This window comes from Onychomys torridus, chromosome 3 (assembly GCF_903995425.1).
Source record: "Onychomys torridus chromosome 3, mOncTor1.1, whole genome shotgun sequence".
NCBI lineage: Eukaryota > Metazoa > Chordata > Mammalia > Rodentia > Cricetidae > Onychomys > Onychomys torridus.
In genome coordinates, this window is record NC_050445.1 from 126472534 (window position 1) to 126489238 (window position 16705).

Here is a 16705-nt window from a genome sequence, read left to right on the forward strand (position 1 = left end):
GGAGTGTTCTTTAGGGGGTACATGCCCCCATGGACATGTGTATGGAGTCTGGAGGTTGTCTGATGTCTTCCTTTATCTCCCCCCCCCCCCCGACCATGCACACACGCACACATGCACACAGTCTCATTGAATAGACTGGGCTGACTAACCAGAAAGCCCAGGGACCTGCCTGTCTCTGCCTCCCAGCACTGGGATTGCAAGTTACCTCTGTGACCAACCTTTCTTTTTCTCTATTTAGCAATTCTGTTTATTTCAACTTTCATAATCCTGATGATATTGACTTGTATGAAGATTTTTATATTTTGCACGATGCCTGGTGTGGTTAGTGATGAAGGTTGCGATGAATCTTAAAAACAACAGGGATTTTCTTTCCTGTGCAGGCAGCTGTGAAGTTATCAGGGAGTAACTGCCCAGTTGGAAGAAATTCATCATCTTTTCCTTGATCAATTAATGCGTCAACCTGGGAACCCAGATAGGACGCGAGACAGGTCACTTGGTCTGCTTTGTTTCTCCAAGGACGCAGCACTGGGCTGCAGACTGGAGCAAACGCTGACACAGATTTGTATTTTCCAGGAATTTTTTGTGGCCTCCCATGGAGCGACCAAAATAGACATCCTCTGTGGATCTGCTGGGAACTTGGCATCTGTGAGTTGTGGAAGCTCCTCGGTTACATAAGAGAACATTCTGTACTTAGTTTTCCAGGGATCTTCCATGGCAATCACGTAAAACCCAGCCCCAGTGCCAAAGCCCCAGCTGTCATCTTCTCCTTTACCGTTGCAGCCACAGGGGCTGGCATCTGGAGCAGAGACGACACGGCTGTGTTCTGAGGCAGCTTGCTGACAGCCACACTTAGGCAGGAAATTTTGTTCTGTGCAAGCTCAGTCAGACAGCACGTAGAGTGCAGGATACTTCCCACTCTCTGCCTGTGGTGGTAGACAGCAAATCTCACCTTACACGTCAGCTCAACAGTGCCATATTTGAAAACTTTCTGAAGCCTTCCAAAGCACCTGTTACTGGAAATCTGTTTCAATGCCCTTCCTCTCCTGGCCAATGGCTACTTGGTTTTTGTTGTTGTTGTTTCTGCTTGGTTTTTCCTTCCTTCCTTTCTTTCTTTAAGACAGAGTGTCACTATGTAGCCCTGGGTGGTCTGAAACTGGCTGTGCAGATGGGGCTGGCCTTGAACCCACAGAGATCCTCCTGCTTCTGCCTCCTGAGTGCTGGGATTAAAGGCATGAGCCACTATGCCTGCACAAATTTCTTTAAAAAAAAAATTTTTTTTTTTCAAGACAGGGTTTCTCTGTGTAGCTTTGCACCTTTCCTGGAACTTGCTTTGGAGACCAGGCTGGCCTCGAACTCACAGAGATCCACCTGCCTCTTCCTCCCAAGTTCTGGGATTAAAGGCGTGCGCCGCCGCCGCCACCACCACCTGGCTAAAAATATTTTTTGATAATACATACATATAAATATATCTTTATTACAGCCATTCAAACTCCATTTTCTTTGGACACCCCCAACACCAGCCCCCCCCAATCTTTGGTCTCCTCTCCCTCCTCCTCCTCCTTCCCCCACTAATTTCATTAGTACTGCCTGCAGACTCATGGGAAACTTACCAGGGACCACATCTCTAAAGAAAAATAACTCCCTCTCCCCAGCAGCCATCAACTGCAGAGGCCTCTCCAGCATCCTTGCTACAATTATTGACTGGTTTGGTCGAGTGCAGCTCGTGAGTGCCAGCTCATGAGTGCAGCAACCGCATCGTGTCCGGAGGGCAACTCTTCCTAGTGCTCTCCCATCCTCTGGCTCTTACGTGCTTCCTGCTCCCGACTCCTTTATATTGTGAGGACTGAGATAGATGTCCTGTACTCAACACTCGCGTATTCTCAGCATTTTGACCAGTCAGGTATCTCTGCATTGACTGGTTTCCGCTGGAAAAAAATGAAGTTTCTCACACCAAGATTGGGAGTAGCCACTAATCTAAAGGTATAAACAAAGATTTAGAAGGCAATTTGACAGCATGTTCATTTCATAAAACAACATTAGTAGGTCCCCCCAGTGACCTATGACCTCCCTAACGATGGGCTTTTGGCCAGGCTTACAGAACTAGACATGAGTTCCACCTGTGGAACAATCCTCGAATCTAGTCAGAAGTCCGTTGTTTAGTCCCATAACAGTCATGCCACTAGTCTCCAGTCGACACATCTTGCCTGGCGGGTTAGTGCTGTAGCATGCAGGGTCTCCTGCTGGGTAAACCCATTGATGATCCTTTTCTTCCAGCAGCCTGCTTTTTGGCTACTTTTTGGCATTATGAAAGCCAACCAGTAGGGAGGAAATTTCAGATCCATCTCAATTTCTTTATGTCCTGCCACCAAAGTGTGTTGTGTTTGGCAATAGGGTCTTCCCATCTGATGGCTGTGGTGGGGGCAGCACTTGGGAATTTCTTACATAAGAAGTTCAGGCACAACCAAACACCACTTCTCGTACCTTGAGAAACAATCTTCCTGGGCTGGGGTGTAGCTCAATTGGCAGAGTGTTTGTTTAACATGCGTGAAGCCCTGGATTTGATCCCGAGCACTGTAAAATAGGGAATGGTGGTACACACTGTAACCTTAGCACCTGAGGGGGACGGCAAGGTGGTGGAGAAATTCAAAACCGTTCTAAATTCAAATACATTCCTGGATACACAGTGAGTTCAAGGCCAGCAAGAACGAGAGAGAGAGAGAGAGAGAGAGAGAGAGAGAGAGAGAGAGACAGAGAGAGAGAGAGAGAGAGAGAGAGAGAGAGAGAGAGAGAGATGAGACAGAGATATAGAGATTTTCTTTCCCGTTGGGAGGTAACTAATGAGGACCTTGGCATCATCCAGATACATATTCCATATATAGTCCAAACTAGGAAGCTAGGGTTTGTCTCCTCTCCTTTTTTAAGCCAGCATTTCTCCACCTTTGTTAAGGAATTCAAAGGGCTTGCTGTGGTTAGACATATCTACCATCCTAATAACCCACTGCGTGCATGAGGAAGTCCTCTATCTGATTTTCAGGACACTCATAGGCTAAGAGATGCCTGCTCTAACCCAGTCACAGCATGGCCAGGCTCGTTGTTGTGCCTGATATGGGCCCTGATGATCATATCAGGACACTAGCCTAGGAAATAATAGAGGAGGGCCTGCTGAACCCCACGATCTACTATCTAATTAGAGGGACCGAAAAAGGCTGTTCTCAAACTATTAACAAATTGTGTGGGAGGCGACACCGGGTGCTTCAGTTAATCCTGTTCTAATGTGATTAAATCACTAACAACCCATGGAATCAGCTTAATGATCAAAGGAATTTATTTGAGGGTTAACTCACAGGAGATTTATCGTAGGGTCCGGGAAAGCTGAGCTATGTCCCATGCTGAATGGCTTGGTCCAAGATCTCAGCACCCAAATCACAAAGTAACCAAGAAAGAGATGCATTTGTGCATTCCAGGTCTGTATGTACCTCAAGGTCATAGGCAGGTGTAACAGTTACAGCTGCCTCACTAGGGGCAGTGCTTCAGAGCATGGCTCAAATAGCTACCCACCACATCTCTCCCTTTTTTCTAAATAAGAAAGTTCTAACCTAATACAAAACTATGTACAACAGGAATAATCATCAAGGAGAAATAAAGGGTAATGACATAAACAAATACAACTACAACCAACAAGAACAACATCAAACAGGAGACACACACCAAAATCCAGAGAAGTCTGGAGCATAGGTAGATGGCATGTTACAGAGATCATCCCAAAAGGTGTTCTATCCTGAAGAACCTGAATCTAGTACTTAGTATGTTCTAGCTAAGCTACGAGAAGATTGTAACTATAACTGTAACTGTTAGTCTTCAACCCCATCAAAGACCCGAGAAGGAATATAATGGTACCTGAGAAAACAGGAGATGCACGCAAGCAACTTTTTCAAGAGTAGACAGAGACAGCTGGCAGCCTGGACAGTCACCTAAAGTTTCTCAGCACTGTTGGGGCATCTAGTTTGGCTACAGGACTAGAATATCTGACAGACCATTTTCAGAAGCAGGAATTTTGAAAGACCATCTTACCCTGTCTTGGCAAGGTTTAGTAGTCACTTTTTCTTGTGTCCCGCTTGTCCAGAAAGGACAGTGTTTGTACTGTCAACATTTGAGGCAAGTGCAGATTTTTCCCAACAGGCCATTTTGTGCCAGGAAGAAGACAAACTTCCACACTGAGTGTCTTAAAAGCCCACATTCTCTTGGGATCAAATTGGTGCTGCCAGGAGCAATTGTGTCTCACGTCAACAGAATTCTAAGTTATTTAAATGCCATATTCTCTAGGTCTGTGAAGTGTTTGAAGATTACCTGTCCATCTGACATATGTATTTATAAATCTGGATAATCTAACTAACATAATTATAGAGATGACAAGCATAGGTGACTATAAATCTGTAAGTCTTCTCTACCTAAATTACCTAAGGACTAAGGCTTCATATAAACAAGGTAAACAGTCTGTAAGCAAACAATATAAACAATAAAGGACAATGACCTCAAAATTGTGACAATACACAAAGTATCTTTAACAGGTAGAAATGTATAGTGCAGTATGCAATATAACAGCAATATGTATCAATATATAAAATATTCTAAACAGAGGTAGAACATACATACAGTATGACAAATATAATGTTACATTTGTATCAATATACAAAATATTCCAAATAGGAGTAGAAATATATGTACATTACAATAAATAAAGTTCTGTATTTGTATCAATATACAAAATATTTCAAACAGGAGTAGAAATATGTGTACATTGCAACACTGTTCTCTTTTAGTGTAGCCAGCTGAAGCCATGCACAAGTACCACATCTGGACCCTGAGTCAGGGAGGCCGTGATGTCTTGACTGCACACGTATGAGCCAAGCCTCTTCTGGTATTAGACAATAAGCACAGGCTCTTTTCATGCAAACCCCAAAAACTTACTGGTCACCCTTGCCAGACTCTCAATTGTGCCATCTATTACCATACTCCACCCACGGCCTCTTGACTTCTGTGCAGAAACAACTGACCTCACCTGCAGGCCTAGGCTGGCTCTGTAAGGCCCTGACTTTCCCTGCCTGAGGTCACTTAATTTACACATGGCCACAGTGTTATGGTGGCAGGCCACAGGCTTTTGGTGTATGCAGGACTTTCAGAGAGGCCCTAGAATCTGGCCCCTGTTTTCCCATCGAAACACGATGTTTGAATAACCTGAATCTGTGTTCCTAGCCGTGGCCATTCCTGTTCGCCTCTACTGTAAACTGTCTTAGTTCCTTGTTTGCATTGGTATTAGCCAGCTCCTGCTTTAGCCCTATTTCAGTAAATGTGTGGATTGGTTCAAACTCAGAAACCGTGAGGTAAAGGATTTTATTTGGGTCTTTAGAAAATGTGTTTCTAGTGCTTGCTTCAGCAGCACACATACTAAAATTGGAACGACACAGAGAAGATTAGCATGGCCTCTGTGCAAGAATGATACACAGATGCATAGTGCTCCATATTTTAAAAAATACATGTTTTGAGAGCCAGGCATGAAGGCCTATCCTATATTTCAAGCATTTAGGAGGTGGAGGCAGGAGGACCAAGAGTTTAAGGTCGTCCTTGGCTACAGCTGTGAGTCTCAGGCCAGCATGGACTACATAGGAGGTGCTGTCTAAAAAGTTAAAAAACAAAAACAAAAACAAAAAACCCAACCCATTTTCAGTACCCCCCCCCCTGCCGCTTCAAGGAGCTGTTACCCCTCAGAACCTTGTTTGCATGATCTTTAAAAATAACACACATACACAAACACACATGCACATAAATGCACACACAGGTGCTCACATGTGCATACAGATATGCACACATAGGCTGCAAATAAAGTTCAGTAGGTAGAGTGTTTGCATCATATTCTTGAAGATGTGGGTTGGATCACCAGCACAAAGCAAATCACAAAAACCAGAAATTGTATCTTGGAGAACATGGATATTGATAGTTAAAGTTAGTGTTCTGAGGATGGAAGAGAAGGTGGGCTTATATTGAGTGAGCAGTGTTGAGTTTTTACAAGGGAGTAAGAATTCTTGGGACTGGAGAGCCAGCTGAGGGGTGAAGAGTACTCGATGCTCTTGCAGAGGACCTTGTTTTGGCTCTTAGTATCCACATCCGGGTGGCTCACAGTCATCTATGACTCTAGTTCCAGGGCATCTGACATCCTCTTCTGATCTCCTTGGGCACTCCCATGCATACACATAAATAAAAATAAATAAATTCTTATGTGGGAAAACTTCTGCTGGAGTTGAAAACAGGTGTAGGTGTAAATGATAGAAGAAAAAGGAAATTTTATATATATATATATATATATATATATATATATATATATATATATCCAAAATGTCCATAAAACAAGTTTATGGCCCCAAGATCTATTTGTCCACCTACCTATGTGTTTGTATGGCTATGAGTAAGTTGTGTGTGTGTGTGTGTGTGCATGTATGTATGTATGTATGTATATATTTATCTATCAGCTATTTATCTATATTCTATCTAAAGTCTCTGAGAGCATGTAGTCATTCTAGTTTATTCTGAATGCTCATGTAGGGTGACTAAGTAAGGTTCATATTCTCCAGCAGCAGATACATGGTGAGGGAGACTCCCCATGCAGCCTCCAAAGGCTATTCTGGAAAATTCTTCCCATGATGGTTTTACCCTAATTTTCCTTTTGTCTTCACATATTCCTGGGTCTCTTCCCAGACATTCTTCACCACCATTTCTACTCTGCTTGAGAGCACCTGCAAGCTTGGACCTTTCTACAAACAGCTGCAAATGGAGTTAGTTTATTTAGTAAACATCGGAATTTGTGTAATGTATTCTCCCCGCTCCCTCAAGCTTCCCTGGGGTAAGGGGCATCGTTAGGATGAGTGAGATAGAAAGATGGGAAACGGAGTGGAGAGTGGGTAAAGTGCTTACTGCCAAGCCTGGGACCCTGAAGCTGTCCTCTGCCCTCCATAAAATAAATAAATTAAAATGTAATAAAACAGTTTTAAGACAAGAAAAATTACAGGGACACGGGAAGGGGAAATGAACCCCTTACTCTGGAATCCAGGGTTCAGAAGCTTGAAGACAATAAAAATCACAATTGCTTATAGGGACAGTGCTTCCAAACAGGATCGGGGCTGGCTTGAGGCACAGTGCTTATAGTCTTGAGTCTAACTGTATGAGTGCTTCCCTCTCATCCCTAAACTGAACAAAACATCGCCTCACAATTCTATTTACAGAAAGGAGTCCTTTAAGATAGGAGAGAACTGGTCATGGTGGTGTGCACCTTCAGTACAGGCAGAGGCAGAGGCAGAGGCAAGCAGATCTTTGTGAGTCTCCATGCTGAGTTCCAGGTCAACCTGTGTTACACATTGAGAACATGCCCCTCCCCAATCCCCAACCAACTAAAACCTCAAAATGAGGCCTCGAGGCATGGTTCAGTGGTTAAGAATGAGTACTGGTCTTTCAGGAGACCAGAGTTCAATTCCAAGCACTCACATCAGACTGTAACTCTAGCTCCAGGGAGGAGTTGCCTCTCCTCTGGCCTTTACAGATACCTATTTGTGTGTGTGTGTGTGTGTGTGTGTGTGTGTGTGTGTGTGTAAGCTAGTTCATGTATTCATTTATTAAAACACACACACATATATATATATATATATATATATATATATTTAACTTTCATTTTATTTATTCTTTGTGCCTTACACATCATGCATCTTGATCCCATTCCCCATCTCTGAGAAGCTGCCCTCTGCCCTTGCAGTCCCGCCTCCACAAATATGTTTTGTTTTTTTTTTTAAATACAGGATCTCACCACATCTCTCACCGTATGTTCTGGATCACCTGGAACTTGCTGCAATAACCAGGCTGGCTTCCACCTCACAGAGATCCACCTGCCTCTCTTTCCTGAGTGCTGGCTTAAAGGTGTGAGTCACCAGACCTGGCCAGTTTCTATATTTTTACTTAAAATTTAAAATTTGCTTAAAACTTAAGCTTCACTTAATCATTAAACCTTGTTGTGAAATTTGATCCTTTGAAAAACAGAACTCAGCGGCAGACTCCTGTACATAGCCCTTCTGAAGACGTCTAATTGCAGCTCTCTCCACTGAAAAGCCCTCTTAACTTAGGTGTGTGCTGTTCTTTTGTCATGAGTCACTCTCTCTAAACATCCTGCTTAAGTGTGAATCGTGCACTCTCCTTATCGCTACTTAATAAACTCGCTTCACTTTGCTTCACGCTTACCTGTTTTGAAGTTCTTTTCTGCAGTGTAGGCAGGGATCTGGCTTGACGTTAGTGGAACTCTAAGCAGAAAACACCTCGGGCTTCTGCGGCAATGCTGGGCTGGGCCTCCCGGCTTCTGCTGACAGTGTGCACAATGTAGAGCCTCAGTCTTTCTGTTCCTGGAGTCCTAACTTATGGGAGTCCCAACAAGCTAGATGTGGCCAGCCACCCCCAAAATCAAAAGAAAAAAGTAGTGGTGAAGTGTAAGCAATGGGATCAGCTGAGCCACACCAGGAAGACAAGAGGGATTGAGCACTCCAGCCCTGTCTTCAAGGTAGTTGAGGGATGGGGACAAGAGGAGTCTGTGGCCAAGCCGCCATGTTCAAGCTGAGGTTTGGTTGATCATTGTGTCAGCTCTGTGTATTGATGTTGAGGGGACAGTCACAGCGAGGCAGGGGAGCTCTGGGTTGGGTGCCGAGGAAATGCTGCTAGCAGAGGGATGTCTGCAGAGTCTCTTTGCTTTGCATGTGTTTCTCTGAGTCCTGTGATCCTGGCAATTTGGGTCCTGAGAGCACAGATCCTGCAGAGATGGCACCCTCAGAAGCCACATTCCCTAGGAAGTGTTGACTCCTCATTTGTGTTCACAAGGCAGCCAAAGGCAGGATGGATGCCTGGCATCTCTGCCCTTATTTGTTACTTCTTTCCCTTGGGCCACCTGCTTGCCTCTGCAGATCCGTGTGTTCATCACATGGAGTGCCTATCTAATGTAACTCAGTCCCCTTCAAGCTGAAGATGCAGAGATGTCATTGACCTAAACTTGCAGCTACTGTAGATTCCAGAGAGAACATAACCTTGCAGGTTGGACCCCTCCCACCCCAAGAAGGGCTGTCACCCATGATGGTAGGCTAGGAGCACCCTAGAGCAGGAGGGACATCTTGTAGAAACCAGACTGGCCTCCTCAAGGGACAATGATGCTAAGGAAGTCTTTGGACTGCAGAACTAGAATGGAGGCGATCAACCAGACCACACCTTGAGTTCTTGCTCCCTGCCCCAATGCTTCCTCCAAAAAAGCTAACACCAGTACCCCAAAGACAGACTTGAGGGCCATTGGGACCCTCGACTTGTTTCTCTTCACTGCACGGCCATATTTAATCAACCCCCTCTCTTTGCTTCCTACCATTCCTTATCTACTTACTTGGTGTCCTGAAGACGGGTTGCCATGACTAGTTAGCAGGGTCTTCTAGAATCCAGAGTCACATAAAAGCTCTGCTTACACTGCGTATGGGGCATCCTTGCTTAATTTTCTTTTTGCTGCAACAAAGTGCCTGAAGAAAGCAGCTTAAAGATGGAGGTGCTTTCTCTGGCTCCCAGTTTAAGGTACAGTTGTGGTGGGGAAGTAATGGCACTAAGAGTGAGGTGGCTGGTCACGTTGCCTCTGCAGTGAGCAGGCAGAGAAGTGGGTGCTGGTGCCTGCCTCTCTCCCCACCCTGCCCTCCTCCTCTTTCTTTTTGAGACAGGATCTCACCATGTATCCCCAGATGGCCTGGAACTCACTCTGTAGATCAGGCTGACCCGAAATTCACCGAGATCCACTTGCTTCTGTCTCCTGAGTCTGTAATTTAAAACACATGCCACCATGCCCAGCCTACTTTCTCCTTAAAATGAAAATACTATGGGACTGGAGAAATGGCTCAGAAGTTAAGAAGGCTTGCTGCTTCCAGAGGACCCAAGGTGGGTTCCCAGAACCCCTGTCAGGCTGCTCACTCCAGACGACCTGATGCCCTCTTCTGGACGGACACACACACACACACACACACACACACACACACACACACACACACGAACCATCAATCTTTTTTTTAAAGTATTCCATTTATTCACTCATGTGTATTTGTGGCAAACACGCATGCAGAGGTCAGAGGTCAACTTGTGGGAATTGGTTCTCCCTTCCACTGTGCAGGCTCTGGAGAGTGACCTCATGTAGTCAGGCTTGGCAGCAAGTGCCCCACTGAGGCATCTCAAAAGCCCACTTTCTTCCTTTTATTCAGCCCAGGACCCCAGCCCATGAGATGCTGCTGCCCACATTTTAATGTGGGCCTTCCAACCTCAAACAACCCAGTCTAGAAACTCCATCACAGACATGCTTGGAGAACTGTCTCCAGGTGATGCTAGATCCTGCTAAGTTGAGAGTCAATATCAAGCATCACTTGATGAAGCAGGGCTGCCTTTCCATCCTGGGGTCATTGTCTTCTCTTATGAGGACAGCTTTATCATGGGGTGATCTGTCTGCATGGCCCCACTATTCCTGGAAAGTTTAATAACTGAAGATTTCCTGCCCGCTGTTCTCTAGTCTAAACCAGGCGAAGTTGACCGTCAGAAATCTGTCAGAGGTGACTTAGCTTCTCTTACCTGTGGTCTTCAGCCTCGAAAGAGGAGGATTATTAGCTTTACACAAACATTATTATTAGCTTTAAATGACCCACATGCTTGTGCTTGGAGCTGAGCAGAAATCTGACCCAGAGTTAAAGGCAGAAAGATATAGAATGAAGGCAGAGGACTGATCTCCTTGCCCATTGAGCATCTGCTGGCCTGAGTCTTTGCTTTTCAGCAAACATAGAGCCTAAAGTCCCTGTTGTAATACCAGTTGAGGTTAGAGGGCATTTCTCATCATTGTAACCTGGATGAGGGATGTTGTCTCTCCAACCTAGAACTTTTAATATCTATTTTTAAAGACCGTGTCTCCTCAGGTGGGGGTGGCACACGCCTTTACTCCTGGCACTCAGGAGGCAGAGGAAGGTGGATCTCTGAGTTAGTTCAAAGCTAGCCTGGTCTACAGAATGAGTTCCAGGACAGCCAGGGCTACACGGTGAATCCCTGTCTTGGAAAACAAAAAGAAGAAGAAGACAGGGTCTCCTACAGCCCAGCTTGACATTAAACTCACTATAGTCAAGTCTGGCCTTGAACTCCTGCCTGGTTGTTGGGAAATGTGAGAGTAGTCAGCAGGAGACACAGGAGATCCTTTTGGCTCAGGCTAGAAGGACAGAACACTAAGCTATACAAAGTGGGCTCCAGATGACTACCCACAGGATATAATGGCGAGCTAATGAAGTGGCCAGTACATGTTCCTTTTCCTTTGAAACGGCAGGCAGGGTCTTGCTACCTCACTATGCAGCCTTGGCTGAACTGCAGCTCACTAGTATAGCCCAGACTAGTTTTGAATCGGAAGTAATCCTCAAGTGCCAGTGCTCCCATGCCTGGCTCAAACACACGTCTTGTGATGCTAGGTGGGTGAGGTCACCCTCATACTTACAAACAGGAAGTCATTTCTCTGACAGGAATCAGGAACTGGAGACTTGCCTGGGAAATGGAAATTTATTGAGACCTGTTTTCAGTCCACTCACTGCTGAGAACCTTGGAGCCCACTAACATGTCAGCTGTTGTCTGTAGCCTGAGGAGTTGCCCCTTAGGGACTGTGGCTCAGATAAAGCCAGGTCCTTACCTACAGTGCAGAAGAAAATTTCAGGAGTCAGGGTAAAGCAAAGGGTGCTTAGTAAGGAGAGAGAAGAGACAGAACCTGCCTCAGATTTAAACAGAACAGAGACAGCGGGAGAGGGAGAGAGACAGGGGGAGGGAGAGACACAGAGACAGAGGGGGGAGGGGGAGAAGGAGAGATGGGAGAGATACAGAGACATCGAGAGAGACACAGAGAGGGAAAGAGACAGAGAGAGAGAAAGAGAGAGTAAGATAGACAGACAGACAATGAGAAAGAAACAGGGAGACAGATACAGACAGAGACACAGAGACATCGAGAGAGCGAGACGGAGAAAGAAAGCTCTTGTGAGCACACATGCCTTAGGTACCTTCACTATGGATAGATATGATTCAATGGTTTGCAAAGTTAAAATTGCTCAAAAGATATCATTTACAATCAGGTTTAAAGATTAGGCGAAACCTAAAAATTAAGTACAAAAACACGAGCTGGTTTCCTTATTTCTCTTTTCTTATAGAATTTCCTTTTTGAAATGAATTGGTCAAATGGTTTCCCAGATGCCCTTCTTGAGACTAGGGAGGAAAGATGAACACTGGTACAACTCAATTTGTCCACAAGTCTAGTTCATTTTGTTTTTGAGACAGCATCTCCTTACGTAGCTCTGGCTAGTCTTGAGCTTACAATCTGCCTGTCTGAGCCTCCTGAGTGCTGGGACGAAAGCCCCCCCCCCTCCGCCCCATTTTTGGCTTTAACGTCCTGTGTGCGATGTCTTTGGGAAAAGGATTTTGTAGGCTATTTTGATTTTGTCAGTTGTGAAGCTTTTGACTCAGCCAGCAAGAAATGTCACCATGCTCTAGGATGCCAGGGCTTTTTTGCCCCCAGTTCTGTGGCTCCTTCATAGTTTCTGCCTCTGTTCTCTTTCTGGCAGGGTGTCTTGTATCCCAGCCTGGTCTCACAGTTGATGTATGGCTGAGGATGACCTTCAGTTTTTGAACTGTGGTGGGATCACAGGCTTGTGCCACTACCTGCTTTGTGTGGTTCTAGGGATGTGACCCAGGGCCCTGTGCATGCTAGGCAGGCCCTGTACCTTCCCAGCACAGGCTAGCTTCATAATCATGTAGCCCAGCTGGCTGCAGACTTGTAATGATCCTCCTGCCTCAGCCTACTAGCTAATTCTTCCTCTTTTCATCCTACCTGGAACAGACTTTCCAGAATGCTGTGTGTGGGGAACACCCAGAATACCTATCATCTTGTCATTAACGGAGCAGCATCCCAAAGGGAGAGGTCATTCCACAGACACCTCTACCTCTTGAGTAGGACTGCTGAGTCTTTGGCCAAACACAAGATACAGAATTCTGCCCTGGGCCCATCTTCCTCATCTACCTCCATGTTCACGGTACCAAGTCTCTGTTGTCTTGCTTCTTGTTGAGATTTCTTTCCCCAGGCAGTGCACAAGATGGGGTCCTGGGTCAGGGTGGTGAGGAGAGTGTGTTTTCTCTAGTTCCTGCCTGGTTAATATATCCTACTATGTATGATCCCATCTACTCTTGGGATGACCTTCCAAGGACCCTGAGGACCTAAGCCTCATCCTTCAAGACAGCACTTTTCCTGTGGCTTTGCTTACAATGGAGAATTATTCCTGGAATTCACTGTAGGTGCTTCACATATGGGTGATATGCAGTACATTTTCTATTTGTTTATTTGTTTGTTTGTTTAGACATATATCTATCTCTGTGTGTAGTGTGTATGTGAGTGCCTATTTGTGTGTGCATGCATGTGAGAGGGCAGAGGGCAATGGTGGGTGTCTTCCAGCTCACACTACCTTTCATTTTGAGACATGCTCTCCCTGAGCCCAGGTTCACTGATTGGCTAGATTGGCTGGCCAATGAGCTCTGAGGATCCTCTTGTCGCTGTGTGACGCTACCTCCTTCCAGCTCTGAGGTTATCAACAAACATGCCAGGCCCAGGCTTTGTGTGATTGTTGGGATTTGAACTCAAATCCCCATTCTTGTGAGGCAGGCATTTCACTGAATAAGCCATCTCCCCAGCCCTCTTTTTATGAAAGCTGTTTTACATTGTGTGTTCTATCTCATGGTTTGTATGAGGACGTTGATTGCTTGCTTTCTGTAATTGTTTATTGTGATGATTTCATTACCAAGACTCACTGAAAACCTGATTCAGATGGGCTGCAGCACAGGCCTTTGCTACCAGCCTTCAGGAAACTGGCACAGTAGGATTGTGTGCTCAGTTGCACTCAGCTATGTGGTGAAGCCCTGTCCCAATCTTAAAGGAACATTACAGAAGAGCAGCAGGAGCTGGGATGTAGCTCATCTGGTAGAGCACTCACCCAGCATGCACCCAAACCTGAGTTTGATCCCTAGCACCTCATGAACTGAGTGTGGTGGTACACACCTGTGTCCCCAGCACTTGGGAGGTGGAGGCAGGAAGAGCAGATATTGAAGACTTCATGCTCTGCTCCACACATGAGATGCTGTCTCAAAGAACAGCAACCACTAAGCCTAAACTCAAAGAACCACAAGGGGGAGAAAAAAGAAGCTGCTTTAATCATGGTTCACATGCTGCCACCTACTGGGAGAAAACATGTTTCATCCTAATTACATAATAAGAGAAGAGAATTTTTTTTTTTTTTTTTAATAAGCCTCCACTCTTCCAATCTCTCTTGTTGTCTCTCACATCAACTGATAGTATGGGCCAATGTTTCATTGCAACAATTAGGTTGCAATTTTTAACCAATGGAAAATTTTTCTGTAAGCTGGGCATGCTGCCTACAATCCTCGCACTGAAGAGGTGAAGGCAGGATGGTTAACCCAGACTACACGGAAACCCTGTCTCAAGAACGAAACAAGAGGTTAGAGAGATGGCTCAGAGGTTAAGAGTGCTTTCTGTGTCATGAGGACCAGATCCCAGCAGCCACAATGGGAGGCTCACAAACACTTGTAACTCTATCCCAAGAGATCCAACACCCTCTTAAGGCTTCTGCACACACACACACACACACACACACACACACACACACACCCTCCAAACATAGATACTCTCACATGTGCACATACACACAAAAAGCCTTTAAAGAAAAACAGCAACAAACCAACAGATGGGTATGGTGGTACAAACTTCCAATCACAATACTTAGGAGGCAGAGGCAGGGGGAGCTCCGTGAATTTAGGCCAGCCTGTATACATAGCAAGTTTCAGGTCAACCAGGGCTACATGGTCAGACCTTGTCTCAAAAAGCAAAACAAAACAAGAATAATAAACAACAACAATAAAAAGGCCTTAGAAATCTTGAAAGTTTTTTTTAGGTATATTCCACAATTAAGCAAATAAGTAATTATAAGCTGGACAGTGGAATCAGAACCCATGTAGCAGTAATGTACCTGTTCTCTTAGACTGGATCCTAAGCACTGGTATGAAACAAAGATTTTACACACAGAGATGGTCAGAATAGGCACTCCACAGCACAGGTTGTAGCTAAGTCTATGGATGGAAATATTGGAACAAAAATTCCAGAAAGTTCCAGATAGCAAGACTTCAGATAGTGAGAACTTGTCTCAAACAAAACAAAACTTGGGTTTGCCATTTGACGAGCACTTAAAATGGAGAAGAATAAAGTGTGGGCACACTTGGATGGAACCTCCAGCCACTTCTGGCATCCCTAGTGTCTCTCCAGAGCATGTAAGCATTGCTTGCCTTGTGTCTCATTTGTGTGTGTGTAGAGGGGCCTACTGTAGCTGTGTGTCTCCTGAACAGGTACAGATGCTTTTCTTCTCATCATGAATTCCTACAAACATCCATTTTTATTTTTAAATCCACAGGTGTTGGATTGTGACTGGGCAAAGTTCCTCCACCTTGTCTCAGATGGAGCCATCTTTGGTTTAACCTGAAACTGACCCCTCTTTTGTACCCCATGTGAAAAATCCCACAGGAAAGTACCCAATACCATTCTAGAAATACCCCAGCTAACTACATGTTTTTTGATTCTGTTAAACTGCTTTACTCCTATCTATCCATCTATCTACCCATCGTTCCGTCCATCCATCCATCCATCCATACATACATACATACATACATACATGCATCTATCCATCCAGTCCAGGTTGACCTTGAAATGGTCATGTAGCTGAGGGATGAACTTCCGAGTGCTGGGATTACAAGGGTGAGTTCACTACACTGGTTTTATGCAGTGCTGGGGATGGAACCCAGACTTTGTACATGCTAGGGAAGCACTCTATTGACTGAGCCACACCCCAGGGCCCTGATATCATCCTTTATTAGGAACTTGTGCCTGTGTCAATTTGATATCTGTGGGGTATTCTGGAACTGAGCCCAAAAGATAGCCAAGGATGACTCTATACACTTCCTGGCTGAGTTCTCTTTGATAGACACTTGTAACAAGTCTTTCTCTGTCCCACCAGCTCACAAATGAAGACATGGGGGCTTATTATTATGAAAGCTCGGCCTTAGCTTAGGCTTGTCCTACTGGCTCTTATAACTTAAAGTAACCTGCTTTTATTAATCTACGTTTTACCAAGTGGCTTTTTACCTTTCTTTTATTCTGTGTATCTGACTCCCTCCATGTCTTGTTAGCGTCTCCTCTGCACCCTGATTATCTCCTCCTACTTCCTCTCTCTGCCTGGAAGTCCCACCTGGACCTCCTGCCCAGCTATTGGCCATTCAGCTCTTTATTTATTAAACCAATCACAGCATCATATCTTCATACAGTGTACAAATATCCCACAACACTAGAACTAAAGATATCCTAGTACTATGAGATTTTTTTTTTTTGAGACAAGGTCTCATGTAGCTGAAGCTGACCTTGAATTCACTATATAACCAAGGATGACCTTCAACTTTTGACCCACTGCCTCTATGCCCCAAGTGCTAGGTTTATAGTCATGTGCCACTACCACTGTTTCATGTAGTACTGGTTCATGCATAC

The 16705-nt window shown here is 44.9% G+C and overlaps 1 non-coding gene and 1 pseudogene across 1 annotated transcript; one reads left to right on the forward strand and one right to left on the reverse strand.

The window, feature by feature from the left end:
- Positions 1–322: 322 nt before the first annotated feature.
- LOC118580129 overlaps positions 323–16705 on the reverse strand; it is a 52044-nt pseudogene continuing 35661 nt past the window's right edge.
- Positions 5422–5526, forward strand: LOC118580923. Its single transcript, XR_004944584.1, has one exon. It is a non-coding gene; the product is annotated as a U6 spliceosomal RNA (small nuclear RNA).